The sequence below is a fragment of the Bos javanicus genome, chromosome 16 (assembly GCF_032452875.1).
Source record: "Bos javanicus breed banteng chromosome 16, ARS-OSU_banteng_1.0, whole genome shotgun sequence".
In the NCBI taxonomy this organism is placed as follows: Eukaryota; Metazoa; Chordata; class Mammalia; order Artiodactyla; family Bovidae; genus Bos; species Bos javanicus.
Genome location: NC_083883.1, coordinates 38,852,068 through 38,868,401, shown reverse-complemented (window position 1 = coordinate 38,868,401; position 16,334 = coordinate 38,852,068).

Below are 16,334 nucleotides of genomic sequence, written 5' to 3'. Positions count from 1 at the left end.
TTTGGTAATGGTTAGACAGGAACAAATAGTCCAATTTCCACTGTTTCATTAAACTACAGGGCTGACTCAAGTTTAAAAAAACCTCTCAATTTATTAAAGGCATTGACTTGCCTTTCTTTCTTCTTACATTTCTGACCCAAAGCACGCTTATGAGTGTGTTCTGCTATTGTGTCCTTTCCAACGTCTGGCCACACAGTGCTAGAAACAGTAACACCAGCTAAATCCACTCCAGCTCCCCAGACAAAAAGAACAAGGACAGAGATGTGCCCTGACAGTGTGTTTCAGTTTATATTCTGTGTATTCATGATGCTTATAAATACTACTCTATATTCATATAAAACTTGTTTGCTTACATTTAGATGAAAAACATCCATCTTCTTTTCAGTTCTGTATGTGGCTGCACGGCTAGTGTGATTCTATTTTTCATTTTCCCACAACTTGAAACATATTGTGATGAAACCAGTTTTTAAAAAAGGGGTTCCAATGTAATGGAGCTCTGTAAGTAAATGAGTACAGTAACCCTTACACTTTGGGACTCAAGAAACTAGTTCTTAAAAGCAAAAGCAATTCGGAGGATTCCTCAGCAGGAAGTCATCGGCACAAAATGGCGTCGTTGGGCAAGTCCGCTCACAAGGAAGGTGGTGAGGGAGCTGCACACTCTCCCAGAGAAGCGATTCAGGGGCAGAATGGACTTGCATTCATGAACGTGTCTCTGTGCCCCTCCTTGTACGGCTTTTTACATGTTGTGTGAAGGCCTGATGGAGGTGGACAGACTGGGCTCTACAGACCCTCCTATTTGCTCTGGCCGGAGTAATTATTGCGGAGTCACTTCAGAGCCCAGGAGAAAGAACACTGAAAAAAAAAAAAAAAGTTTTAAAAGGAAAGGAAAGAAGAAGAAGAGAGAGGAAAAAAAAAAAAAAAGAAGAAAGAACAGGCACTCTCTGCTCCAACGGAAGCTATGCCAAGAAGCAACTAACTAAAAACAGACAGAGCAGAGAGGAGAAATAAGGAAAGAATAAAATGGTTTGGAGTCAGGCTGACAAATGCACAAGAGAAAAATTCACATGGCTTCAGAGCAGTTCTTGGCGTCTGTCTCAGAAATTTATGCATGTGTATAGTTTTTCACTTTTATTTCTGGAAGAATATTTTGCAATTTCTTTTTACTGAAAAAGATGAGTTATTTTCATTCTCCTAGCATAGTGGAGAGAACACCTCTATCTTCCCTCCAAAAGCCTACCTCCTCTAGCTTAACAGTTTTAAAAAATGCCTGTATGTTTGTGTATGGTGGGTAGGTGCTGAATCACTACATGACTTCCTACTGTCTCTAACCAAATAGAGTGCTAAAACCCAAATGTCTGAGCCTACTATCTTTCAGCTAGTATCCTAACTCCCCATTATGTGGAGAGAGAGGCCCATTGGCTTGTTTCAAAAGAAGGCAGGGTGTAACTCAGGCCCATTTGACTTTCCATTACTGTGAATAGTCTAAGCAGCCCCAGGGTTGAGGTCTGCAAGTATTTGGCTTATTAGATCTAATCCATTGATAGCTTGTGTGGTAATGAATGTCTGAAATGCTTGTCTATGATTAGGAATTTTTAATGCTGTCCTCATGGGCTCTGCTGAGCTTTCCTGCTTGTAAACGGAGGCTTAACACACTACAATCACCCGTGGAACTGTGTGAGCTGGCAACACCCAGAGAGAAAACTTGCCATTGTGATGCTAATTTCCCTCTCACCTTTGACCAGAAGTGGTAATTATATATAATTTGTAGAAACTGTTCCTCTGGAGTGAGAAAGCCTAAGGGAAACACAGAAGTGTGTTTAAACTAAATGGAATACTTCACAGATAAGAAATACAAATGTAGTTTGAACCAGATTGTTCCATTCAGTTCCAGGATCAAAACTGGAGAATTTTGACTCCTCTGAAAATCAGAGCCCATATTATGGGTATTCTTATTTGGACTTCTCTCTACAAGGCTTCCCTGGTGGCTCAGAGGTAAAAAAATCTGCCTGCCCATGTAGGATATGTGGGTTCAACCCCTGAGTTGGGAAGATCCCCTGGAGGAGGCAAATGGAAACCCACTCCAGTATCCTTGCCTGGAAAATTCCATAGACAGAGGAGCCTGGTGGCTACAGTCCATGGGGTCACAAAAGAATTAGACAGACATGACTTAGTGACTAAACAACAAAAACTGCACAGCTACCAACTTGATCAGAGACTCTCAGAACAACTGCCAGGGCTTTTGTTCTTTTGTTTTCTTCTATAGCAGACATGTTCTAAAGGTACTGATAGTGATTAATCAAGAATGATTGTCCAAAAGGGTGGCATTCAAGCATCTATTTTCTGTTCTTCCTTGCCACTCCACTCTCCCCATTTCCCCGATTTCAATCTTAAACTAGTTGTATTGTGATAGACACACCTGCAAAGTCACTCTGGAGAAGTGTGTGCATGACTCTCACCTCTAGGATGGCCACCTGTGTTGCCCCAAGAACACTGGAGTAGCATCCTCTAAGAGAAGTCTCCTGAAGTATGTTTCAACTTATGGGTCCCAATTTCCAGTATTTCTTTTCATCAGAAGTGAGCTCCTCAAAGGAGTGAATGTTTCAGTGGTGCCGTAAGAAGCAGTGCCTAAGCAGACTGTGATGATGTGGATAAGGGTGATAACCCATAGGTGGAGCAGGTAATTGCCTTTCCAGGTAAATGGTGGTGGTTGGGATACATGTATTTTAACCACAGTCAATTTAGGAGCCAGAATGTTGGTCTTTTAGTATTGATTGAAAGACTATTTCTATTTCTACTACTGATTGAAAGTGGCAGATAAGTGAAAGTCAAATCCAGACACTTCCATGTAGTGGAAATAGCACAAGCTTTAAAATTGGACAGGTCTGGACTCATATTTTAATACACTACATATTAACCATGTACCTTTGATTTCCCAGATCCTCAGTATCCTCAGTCTTTAAGATGAACACCACCTCGAGGGATTTGTATGATGGGATGCAGAAAATAGTTGGTGCGCTTCAGAAACAAACAGAAAACAGGGGGGAAAAATAAAAAACAAAACCCTCAACATTCAATGAAAGTTAGTTATTTCTTTCCCCCTAAAAATGTAACTTCATGGGAAATAGATGGGGAAACAGTGGAAACAGTGTCAGACTTTATTTTTTTGGGCTCCAAAATCACTGCAAATGGTGACTGCAGCCACGAAATTAAAAGGCGCTTACTCCTTGGAAGAAAAATTATAACCAACCTAGATAGCATATTGAAAAGCAGAGACATTACTTTGCCAACAAAGGTTTGTCTAGTCAAGGCTATGGTTTTTCCAGTGGTCATGTATGGATGTGAGAGTTGGACTGTGAAGAAAGCTGAGCACCGAACAATTGATGCTTTTGAACTGTGGTGTTGGAGAAGACTCTTGAGAGTCCCTTGGACTGCAAGGAGATCCAACCAGTCCATTCCGAAGGAGATCAGCCCTGGGATTTCTTTGGAAGGAATGATGCTAAAGCTGAAACTCCAGTACTTTGGCCACCTCATGCGAAGAGTTGACTCATTGGAAAAGACTCTGATGCTGGGGGTGGGGGGTGGGTTGGGGGCAGGAGGAGAAGGGAACGACAGAGGATGAGATGGCTGGATGGCATCACTGACTCGATGGACATGAGTTTGAGTGAACTCCGGGAGTTGGTGATGGACAGGGAGGCCTGGCGTGCTGCGATTCATGGGGTTGCAAAGAGTCGGAGACGACTGAGCGAATGAACTGAACTGAACTGAAAAATGTAACAAAATCACAGTTTTAGAAGTGAACCATTTTTGTTGCAAATAACTATGAAGTCTAACGATTTAGTCTTTGACAAATGATGACCTTGCTATACCATGATAGATTAGAGTAGCTGAGAAGTTAAAGGAGATATAATGCTTTAAATGTTTAATATTCTGTGTTATCCATCTTTAGTACCAAATATCCGTAGGCAGTTTTCTTATGCTGTAATAATCATAATATCTTTTTTTGTGAGAGCTATAGACTTATTCTTTAATTTTTTCACATAAAAATTTTATGAAGTCATTATTCCTATTTTACAAATAAGAGAATTAAGTCTCAAAATGCTAAAATTCTTGCCACAACCCAAATAGTGGAGATGAGATTGTAACCCAGTTCTGTGTGTGTATGTGCTAAGTCACTTCAGTCATGTCTGACTCTTTATAACGAAATGGACTGTAGCCCTCCAGGCTCCTATGCCCATGGGATTCTCCAGGCAAGAATACTGGAGTGGGTTGCTGTGCCCCTCCTCCAGGGGATCTTCCCAACCCAGGGATTGAACCCATGTCTCATGTCTCCTGCATTGGCAGGCAGGTTCTTTACTAATAGTGCCACCTGGGAAGCCCAATCCAATTCTGCTGCTGCTGCTAAGTTGCTTCAGTTGTGTCCGACTCTGTGCGACCCCATGGACTGCAGCCTACCAGGCTTCTCCATTCATGGGATTCTCCAGGCAAGAACACTGGAGTTGTTTGCCATTTGGCTCTAAATACCAAGCTCTTAACCACTGTGTATACTGCCTTATACAGAATTTAACCATAGCATCACTGCAGACAATTATTTAGATTCTGCTCAGACACCCTGATGACTCAAAATTCACTTTTCCATCTAGGTAATTCATTCCACTTTTTAATAGTTCTGTTTTCCTGTGCTTATTACTTTGAATCTGATGATCATCACTGTGAAGCTGAGAGGGACATTCAAACAATTACATGAAAATAAATGTAACACAGGGTAAAAAAGAAGTCATTTTTCATTTGTTGGAACATTTTCATGACCAACATTTTAGAACTGTGCTTGCTGCACATGGTTATTAAGAATTTAAGATGTGGCTAACTAACATGGCTAGTCCAAACTGAGATGCACTGAGAGCATAATATATGCTGGATTTCACATAGATTTCTCATGAATTGCTTACACATCAAAATGATAATATTTTGGACATTAATTAAATAGATGCATTATTTAAATTATTTTTACCCATTTCCCTTTACTTTTGCAAATGTGGCTACTGGAAAATTTTAAATTACATATGCATAGACTTACATCTGTAGCTTGTATTACATTTCTCTTAGACAGCAATTGTTCTGTACCCTCAAGTGGGAAGGTATCAGATGTTTAGAGTATATCACAACAAGTATATATCACACTTGTTGCCCCAGACAGTCAGAGAACAGAGGGAGGTGGGAGCAGGGTGCAGGATGGAAGGCACACCATGTATGCCTATGGCCAATTCATATTGATGTATGGCAAAAACCATCACAATATTGTAAAGTAATTATCCTCCAATTAAAATAAATAAAAAACAAAAGCAAATGCTTATTTATCTTCCACTCAATGCTGTTTTAATGCCCTGAGTACAGGGTACTTTGTAAGCACAGTGTGTGCGTGTGTGCGAAGTCACTTCAATCGTGTCCAGCTGTTTGTGACCCTGTGGATTGTAATCTGCCAGGCTTCTCTGTCCATGGGATTTCCCAGGCAAGAATACTGGAGTGGGTTGCCATGCTCTCCTCCAGGGGATCTTCCTGACCCAGGGATTGAACCTGCACCTCTTATGTCTCCTGCATTGGTAGGCAGGTTCTTTACCACTAGCACCACCTGGGAAGCCCCCTTGTAGGTATAGAGAGATCATTTTTCTTTTGGCATGTAATTAGTACTAAAGTGAATATCCCTCAATCAGCCTTAAGTTTGATGAAAGTTATTTCTTTATTTACACCAGAAATATTGGTCTTTGTGGTACAGAGAAATGTAAGGCCTCAGTTCTTAAAATCCATGGAGTTAGCATTGGAAAAAATGGGTCATTGGTCCACAGTTTTGCTGGGTGTGAGTAAGTAGGTATGGAAGGAAGGTGTGGAGCAGAGAACAGATGGAGAGCTCTCCTAAACAGATGCTGTGAAGAACATAATGGTCTTTTCAGATTCTGAATTCTCCACTTCAACACAACAGAATATTATCCTGGGTAACCAACCATGCTGAAGACCTGTGTTAGCTCTGATAACTCTTCCCTGGGAAATCAAATGGTATTATTTTCAACCACCCCACCTAGAAATGGTTTGTTCAGGTCACAGAGAGGAGGCTTCAGCTGACTTCCAGCCTGGAGAAAGGACTTCTTCCTGTCAGCCTGCCGGCCTCCCTCCCACCTGCCCTCCTGCCTGCCTGCCTGGGATTGCAGCTGAGCCATATTTAGCCTCTAACGCTAGATGTTTTAGTGCCTGGCTCTTTTTAACTGGCATATGTTAAGAGCTTTGAATTAACAGGTGCATAAAAACTGTCAAAAAACACTTAAATCTCAAGACAGACTGTCAGTCGTATTAAAAAATATGGTGTTACATAACCATGCACTCTCAACACGTCCAGCATATAACAGCTTGGAAAGTCCTTTCTCCCTCCAAGAAATCCAGCAATGTTAATCCATCCCATGAACAAAAGGCCATGGTCCTTTAACCTCCTGATGGAGGACGGTGTGTGTGTGTTTGTGCACACGAGCACATATGTATTGGAGACATCAGAGTCATGCACAAAGTTTTCCCTTCTGCAACTGAATCTTCTTTCAGTTTCCAAGATCCCCATATATAAACTAATCCAATTGAAAGGAAAAAGAACTCCCAGAGCTCTGGCACACTTGATGTTGTTCCTTTTAAGGAAAATAAACAATTTATCATGTGATATGGTGAAATTTAAATTAAAATTATCACAGGATGGCCAAGAGAGAAACTGCATCACTTTAAGCCATGTAAATCACATGTAAAATACACTACTGGTTAAAACAGGTAGAATCAAGTAAGATCCAGTTAAAGCAGAGAGTAATGTTTGCTTCCATGATATTAAGTTGCTTTATTATATTTGTAAAGGCAATAGTTATGTATCACTAACTCTAAAATTGGCATGAAAGAACCTGGCATTTCTGAGTTAAGTACTTTCTTGCGCATAATAGGTACTATAAAAACATTTTAATTTAGTCAGATTAAAAGTTTAATATTACCCTGGCTTCATGTTTTGTGGTGACATCTTACATTCAGCATTAGACCCTCATCTGCCAAAGAGCTGGGTGACCATAACCAAGTCAGTTACTTTTTCAAAGCCTCATTTATCAATACTTTTTAAAATCGTAAAGTCAAGGTGGTTGGGAGTAGGATAGCAGAGGACATCTCTTTGACATTCGTTTGGTTTCTGAAAAGAGTAAAATCCTATCATTTATAAGATTTTTCTTGGAACAAGAGTGTTATTTCCAGATATCCATGTGTAGAATCCTAGGGCCACTCTACTGAAACAATGAGGCAGGGTATGATTTGTTTCTCTTTCTGTTTTTTCCTATGTTCTGGCATTTAAATAGTATATATTTTTGTTTTTTCATTTTTAACATGCATTCCAGAAGGCTGTCACAGATCAGCCTTCCCAGAAAATAGAATCTGGGATGAAGATGTGTGTGCCAGAGTTTATTGGCGAGTGTGTGTGATGAGGACTGTAAGTGGTCAAGGGAGCAGGACTGGGCAGGGAGAAAGGCTGGGTATGACATAGACACAACAAAGACTTGACTGATCCTGTGGGGAGTTCTGGCCCCAGTTCCTCCCAACTGAGGCATGGGGACCAGTTGTACCCCCATAACTCCCAGTCTTTGGTTGCAGGCTGTCTCCCAGAAAGGGGGCACAAATATCGGCAAGGCCACTCTCTTTCAGCTCTGGCAACTACTGGAGAGAGATTCTCCAGTGAGGTGAGCCATTAGCAACTAATGCTCCCACAGCTCGGGGAAGGGGTGCCTCAGTCCTGAAGGGGTCATCTGGGCAGTGCACCACCATGACCATTACAAAGACACATAGAGGATCTGTTCTCTTGGTTCTTACTGTAGTTTCTCTCCAACTAGATATATGACCTTAGACAAGATACTTAATTTTTGTGCCTCTTAACCCATACTTTGCATGCATGCTCAGTCAACTCAGTTGTGTCTGACTCTTTGTGACCCCATGGACTGTAGCCTGCCAGGCTTCTCTGTCCATGAGATTATCCAGGCAAGAATACTGGAGTGGGTTTTCAATTCCTCCTCCAGGGGATCTTTCCCATCCAGGGATCAAACCCACATCTCCTGGGGCTCCTGCATTGGCAGATGGGTTCTTTACCATTGAGCCAGCCGGGAAGCCCAACCTATACTTCGCTTACTCCCAAATTGTGGATAATAACATAAATGGATAAAGTTATTATGCAGACTAAAAGAAATAAACATTTCAAGCATCTAGCCGAGTGAAAGTGAATTTCACCTTCCTCTTATCAAATGGTAATCCTTCTTCATTTCTAAGGATAATTTCACAAAATAAGGAAGGTCTAACAAATAGCAGCTTGTTCTTGAGGTTAATCAAGAGATGAAAATGTCATCGTCTCATAACCTGCCTTGTTTCACGAGGAGTGCTGACATTTTGGTTGTGTTTTCTGCCCCTGGAGGATGTCACTCTTATGAGAAAAAGGCAATCAAATGATGCAATCCCCTTACCCTACCACCACCTCCTCCCATCTCAACACCATCACAACCTGGGATTAGCATTACTCAGCATTAATTGTTAATACATTTGTTGTTTTTGTTGTTTAGTCACTAAGTCGTGTCTGACTCTTTTGTGACCCTGTGCCAGTCTCCTTTGTCTATGGGATTCTCCAGGCAAGCATACTGGAGTGGGTTGCCATTTCCTTCTCCAGGGGATCTTCCCAACCCAGGAATTGAACCTGTGTCTCCTGCGTTGCAGGCGGATTCTTTACCGCTGAGCCACCAGTTAATACATTAGGGATTGAGATAGGAAGTGTCCTCCAGAACGGCTATTTATGCCCTACTTATACATTCATTTGAGGGGCTTTCATGAAGGACCCTGCCAAATTCCTCTGACAGCAGTTTATCAAGCTGCATAGGGTTTGGGTAGGATGGAAGGGAGGTAGACAGAAGCAGTTAGTTATTTTGCCAAATCCCCTTTAAAATATGAAACCAAGCCAAGAGCAGATAGCATGCACAGTTCCCAACCCTGTTTTCCTATTGGGAAATTTTAACATTCTTGTTATTGTTTTATCCTTATTGATTGGCAAGGACAAGTTCCTTTCTGTAATGAGAGTAGAGGAGAAAGCATTTTTGCCAAAAAGAGCTACATTCTAAGAAAGATCAAAGTGTGGGTGTTTCATCTGATAGATGTTTCCTCTCTGTTTGGATGCTCGGCCTTGTGGCCTGTGTTGAAATTCCTGCGTGCGTGTCAAATAGTCAGAACTTGTTTCTCTTTCTTGTTCGCTCTCTCTTTCCCTTCTTCTTTGACCACAGAGGTTTCCTCCTGGCTTTTCCACTGCTCCTCACCACCCGGTCTGATGTAGCTCCACAAAGAAGGAGATGCAATGCCATAAAATCAAGCCCCCATTGGTAAACATTTTCATTTCGGAAAAGCCAAAACACAATTATTAATTTGGAAGTTGAAGTGCCAAGTCCAGGAAGGAAATTCCTGAAAAGGGACCTGGCCCTGGCATTGACAATCTCTTTAGCTAGGAGATATTTTTATCTTTGAATATGGAACAGGAAGATCATTTTCTCTAAACATTAGAATGAAACCAAATCGTGACCAGCCTGCCAGCAACTTGTAATAGAAAAGAAGAAAATTGCTTGAGTACTAACCACGGGGAAGTTAAAACCATAACAATGAAACAAACTAAACAGATCCAAACAAACAAAAACCACTTTTCATTCCACTGTGTGAGCTAAACAATCCCATCCCTCAGGGTGTATTGGTTTTTATTTTAGTTTATTTACATTTGGGCATCCATTTTGCTGCTCTTCAAAGGAAGCTGAGGTGTCTTAGGAATGGAAATTAGGTTTCCTAGGTTATTTATATTAGCAGTTTTCATTGTGCTATGTTGATGATTATATAAGACATAGTACTTCTTTTCTTCGTCTTTAAAGAAAGTATGTAACAAGTCCCAGAAAAATAGTATTCAATTAAAACTCCATTCATATTAGCCCTTAGAAGTGACCAGACAACACCATGACATCAAGCTTTCTTGTCTCAGTCTTTAAAATTATATACTCAAAGCTAAATGCTCCTCAGAATATATCTCTGGGCAAAAAGAGATAGAGAACTTGGCCCTTGAAAAGATACTAGGTTCTAAGTATAAAGCTCCTTATTATTAGTCCTTTACTTATAATGAAAGGCAGCTTCCAGATACTCTCAAATTATGCTTGGGAAATTATTAGTAATTATTAAGCTTAAGAAAAAAAGTGACTACAGGAAAGAAAAAATCAATAAGTAAGACATAGGGCAGAACCAATGACTATTTACCTTAAAACTTTAATTATCTATGTCACAATTTCTAAGTCCGGGAACAACTGAAGGGCCTGCCCAGTTGATTAGCATAAATGTCACCAAAAAGGGCAATATAACTATAATTGTCATTATAAACATATTCCCCATAACGTAGTTAAAAGAGCTCAAAAGTCCATACCAGCTACACTCATCCAATTTCTGTTTTGGGATCTTATGATTTTTTTCCCCTTTAATTCTTTCTTTGAGTAGATAGAGTAAGGATGATTATTTTAAGATAAAAAATAATGAATAATAACAAAACAATTTCAGAATATCCACATTACACAAGGTTTAAGCTTCAACATGTATGTTGTCAGTAAAGCAATTACTATTTCTTTATTCTAGTTGATAATCAACTGTGAAAGATATTTGTATATATATTATTATGGATATGCAAAAGTAAAAATTGGATATTGTGCATTGCTGTTTATTTATTGTCCCTTCTTTCACCCATCCCTTCACCACCTATCAGTACACTTTCTTTTATTCAATCTGGAGATCAAATTTTGTTGATATATCTCCAGTATCATAGCCCTTGTTATATGGTAGGTATTCATGAATTATATGTTCAAAGAATGAAATCTCTCAAAGGAGATCACTCTAGTGATTTAAATCTCTTAATTTAAATCTTGATTAAACCTCTTGAAATCATCTCCTCTTCTGAGACATCTAAACAGGCTTTAGTCTTCCACCACATCCTAAACTATATGAAGCACATAATTTTGAGACCTAGCATTTATTCATCTTTGTTCATTTACCCTGAAGAGTACATCTCTTAATCAGGCAAAAATAGAAACCATATATAATCATAAGGTGGGGGCAATTATATAACTTTCCATAGGAAAAAAAAAATGTACAGCTTCTGTGAGTGTGTAGCACGGCATTATTCCTCCTCCTCATCAATGTGATTATCCCCATCTTCATCATCCACTGTGGGCTCACAAACACTGCAGAGAAAAGTAGGGACAGAGGCAAAGGGAATGCCCAGAAGAAAACTTCAGGAGACAGTAGCATGTCCTTAAAAAAGCACCAGAGTAGGAATTAGGAGACTGGGGTCTTTGAAAAATTCCATAACCTCTTAATCCTCCATTTCCTCAGCTATAAAACAGAAATCACATTTGATTTGTAAATCTTAACTGGTTGTTAGGATTATCCAAGGAAATCAGTATCTGAGACCTCTGAAGTTCTATATGGCTATAAAGAGCTATAATTTTTCATGTAACAATCTATTTAAGAGATAGCAGGGCATTAGAATCAGACAGACATAAGTTTAAATCCTGAGTCCTTTATACCAGAACGATATGATTTTGGATGGGTTACTTCATTTTTCTGAACTTCTTTTCATTTTTTTCAATGTGGATAATATTAGGATGGACATAACAATAAATTAACTGCCATGTGCTAGACATAGCACTTGGGTACCTTGTTCATGTAAGCTTGATTTTTAAATGTGATCATTTTAAATGAACATATATATGTGGAGGATTTCAAGAGTTTGACAAATTAGATCTTGTCATTTATTTAGTAAATAAATAGAAACTTTGGTGAACTATATAAAATATATCATGCAAAATGCTGAGCTGGATGAGGCACAAGCTGGAATCAGGATTGCCAGGAGAAATATCAATAACCTCAGATATGCAGATGACACCACCCTTATGGCAGAAAGTGAAGAGGAACTGAAGAACCTCTCGATGAAAGTAAAAGAGGAAAGTGAAAAAGTTGGCTTAAAGCTCAACATTTAAAAAACTAAGATCATGGCATCCAGTCCCATCACTTCATGGCAAATTGTTGGGGAAACAACAGAAATAGTGGCAGACTTCATTTTCTTGGGCTCCAAAATCACTGCAGATGGTGACTGCAGCCATGAAATTAAAAGACGCTTGCTCCTTGGAAGAAAAGCTATGATCAACTTGGACAGCATATTAAAAAGCAGAGACATTACTTTGCCAACAAAGGTCCATCTAGTTAAAGCTATGGTTTTTCCAGTAGTCATGTATGGATGTGAGAGTTGGACCATAAATAAAGCTGAGCGCTGAAGAATTGATGCTTTTGAACTCTGGTGTTGGCGAAGACTCTTGAGAGTCCCTTGGACTGCAAGGAGATGAAACCAGTCAATAGTAAAGGAAATCAGTCCTGAATATTGACTGGAAGCTGAAACTCCAATACTTCGGCCACCTGATGTGAAGAACTGACTTACTAGAAAAGACCCTGTTGCTGGGAAGGATTGAAGGTGGGAGGAGAAGGGTATGACAGAGGATGAGATGGTTGGATGGCATCACTGACTTGATGGACATGAGTTTGAATAAGCTCCGGGAGTTGGTGATGGACAGGGAAGCCTGGTGTGCTACAGTCCAAGTGGTTGCAAAGAGTTGGACATGACTGAGCGACTGAACTGAACTGAATTGAACTGATGCTGAAGCTCCAATACTTTGGCCACCTGATGCAAAGAACTGACTCATTGGAAAAGACCCTGATGCTGGGAAAGATTGAAGGCAGGAGGAGAAGGGGATGACAGAGGATGAGATGGTTGAATGGAATCACCGACTCAATGGACATGAGTTTGAGCAAGCTCCAGGAGTTGGTGATGGACAGGGAAGCCTGGTGTACTGCAGTCCATGGGGTCGCAAAGAGTTGGACATGACTGAGCGACTGAACTGACTGATATAAAATATATAGTGCAGACTAAATTAATTTCCTGAAGATGAGGCCATAATCTGTTTTCCTACTGGTGATGTGACTCAGGAGAACTCAAGAAATTTCAACCAATTAACTACCTTGATCATATGATGCTCACAAACAAAATAATTGTTTTCCATCAGATCTTGAACTCAGTAACTAACTTGAGCAGGAGTTGCTATGGAATACTAAAATAACATCAGTCAACTGGAAAAATGAATTACCTGTGATGAGTTATAAACAATAAAAGTAAGATTTTACTTATAAAAATGTTTATGAATGGCATATAACATATGGGGAGATAATTTAAGTAAATTTTAAAAATAGATGAAAGACTGGAAATAGACACACATACTCCCAAGACCACTGGATTTAATGAACAAAAACTTTCAAACCTATTTGACCAGTTTACTGTGTAGGAAAGAGGACAAAATAACCCTGTTGTCTTTTTTTTCAGTGTTATTGTTCTGTTCCTGATGCAACTTGAAGAAGAAAGTCATTCGTTAATGGAAATAAAGCATTCATTCAATAGTGAGACCATTGTTAATCAGTTAGCAATAAAAGAAAAATCATGGGAAAATATACTAAGGTAGAAACTCATGATTTAATAGGAAAACAAATATAAGGATCCATGGATAAACAAGAGTCACCTGAAAGGATGGGCAGCTAGAATCTCCTGGACCACAAGACTAGCAGTGAGAAGAGAAGGAGAAAGATGAGTCTTGTGTGTCCCATCTTGGAAGCCCTCCCAGAACAGCAGTGTGGGGCGCCAGCTGCTAGGTGACAGCTGATGTCAGCTCTTGGACACAATGCTGAAATCTAGGACTTCCATGCCCCACTGTCTGAAGAAAAACTTTCCTGTATCCTTTTCTGCCTGGTCCTGGCCCCCCTTGTTAAGACACGTGCAGTCATCTGTGACCCGTACTCTGGACTTGAGTCATTCTAGACTCTTCTATTCTCTTTTGAGTCTGAGTACAGCCTGTTTTTTTTCTTTCCACTTTCCTGATTGGAAAAAAAATTGTGACTAGAAGAGAAATAAGAATGGGTGGATAATGTGGAAGGGCATTAGACCTACTTGTAATCACAGGTGCCTTGTTAGGACTGATTTATGTTTGGCCAACTTAGAAAATGTTTTTACCAACACAATCCAGTCCTAATTCATAGGGCTATGTAGTCCTTCACCCTCAATTGGACTTAAACTACTAACATGATTTAAACTCTGAAATGCACACATTGCCCAAGGCAAGGATTTAAAGTGAGAGTCAAGTTTGCAGTCTTCTACAAAGTATACTTTCTCACCCCCTGTCACTTCTCTAGTTACCAGATCTTTTCCAACCTGTCTGGACCTTCTGGGGCTCAGGCATAAATCAGGAGAAATGTAGTTGGAAATGGCTTCCTTTTCTTCAAAGCAACGTGTACCCACCTCAATGGCGCATTAGAAATCCATAATAGTCCATGTGGTTTCCATTATGCCAAGGGAAAGCCTGTCTTAACTGTTCTAAACTGTCTCTCCAGTGTATGACTTCAGAGCCCAGGCTGATTTTAAAAACTGGAGAAGTCCTTGGGTTAAAATCAGGAAAGGATCTTCTAGGATCATAGATCTAGGTTCTTATTCTGAGAGACACAGGGAGTGTCTCTGATGTATGTATGGTGGCTTGGCATGCTCTCTGAAGAAGAGAGTGTACTATGAGATTTTGGACTCTAAATACCACTAGCCTTTTGGGACTTTAAAACTCTTCTGAGGCTGTTCCCAGCCTGAGCCAGAATGATCACGAGAAGCCTGGGAACAAACAAAAGACATGCAGCCTTGAGGCAACAGCAAAATGCTCATGGCATTTCCCCCAACACACACAGTTTTTTTCTCTCTTTCTTTATTTTCCTTCCTCTCTACCTTCCTCTTTCCTTCTCTCCCTTCCTTCCTTCTTTCCTCCTAGAATACTTTCGTTATTGTTTGTTTGACTTTCATGGTATATTTCTTGGCATGCTGGGCAGGTGGAAAAGGTTAATACATGTACATATTTGTCAAATGTCTTCTGGCTCTCATGATTTTTTCCAAGATGGTTATTATTTTTAATCTGTTACTGCTTCCATCAGTGGGGAGTAACACTGAAGTCCATATACAAATGGGTTAACCACCATTACAAATGGATCATTATGGGCCATTCAGTCATCTAATAAATAGAGAGACCAAGGACTGAGAAGCAAACACTCGGTAGAGCTCCTTCAGTGAGTATACCAAGAGATACATTCACAAGCCGTGTCTTCCAGGCTAGTGGAATAGAGAACCAATTCCACTTTTTCCAATTCTCAAAAATAGTTGAGAACCAATGCTTATTGCACACTGATTATTCGTCACATTATTTGAGCACTGTGTCTGTGCTTGGACGTCTTCTGGGTACCAAAGACAAAGCAAGGAACAAAAGAGACAAAGTTCTGACTTACTTTGTAGTATAAGGGACCAGTTGGGCTTCCCTGGTGGCTCAGATGGTAAAGAATATATCTGTTCAATGCAAGAAACCCAGGTTTGATCCCTGGGTCAGGGGAAGGGATCGGCTGGAGAAGGGAATGGCTACCCACTCAGTATGCTTGCCTGGAGAATTCCGTGGACAGAGGAGTCTGGCAGGCTACAGTCCATGACATTGCAAAAAGTCAGACATGTCTGAGTGACTTTCACTTTCACTCCGTATACGTGACTCTATCGGATGTTCCTAAGAACTCTGTAAGAGAGATTATTTCCAGATTACACATGAGTACACAAAACTTCAGAGAGGTTATATTACCAGTTTATTAGGGAAAGATCCCAAATCTTCAACTAAGTCTATTTGATTCCAAGGCCCGTGCACTTTCTTTGTTCCCTCTTGGCCTTCAGAGGCTAATGAAATCATATGAGATACAACAGGGTTAGAACCAACTAGGCTAAGCACCAACTGAGAATAATCTAGGTGAGAGAGACCGGGAAAGCCTGGAGCAGCCCATGAGCGTTTCATAGAAGCATCCAGTCTGAAGGATGGGAAGACAGAGCTTAGATGAGAGAAAAAAGGGGAAACAGAGGGCATGAAGTTACAGAGGCACATGTGTGCATAACCTGGTTTCAGAAGAGTCGAAACAGCCTAAATGAAATGAAAGAGTCTCATAGGAAAAAGTTTGGAAACAAAACTAAAGAGACAGAGCCACAGTATATGTCCTCTAGCTCCATTATTGCTAAAAGACTTTTTTACCTTTTCAAAGTTATCATTTCCTTGTCAGTGAGACAGGGGGAAATCATAGACAGTTTTTTAGGTGACTTCAACAATGACCAACTAATAGGAACA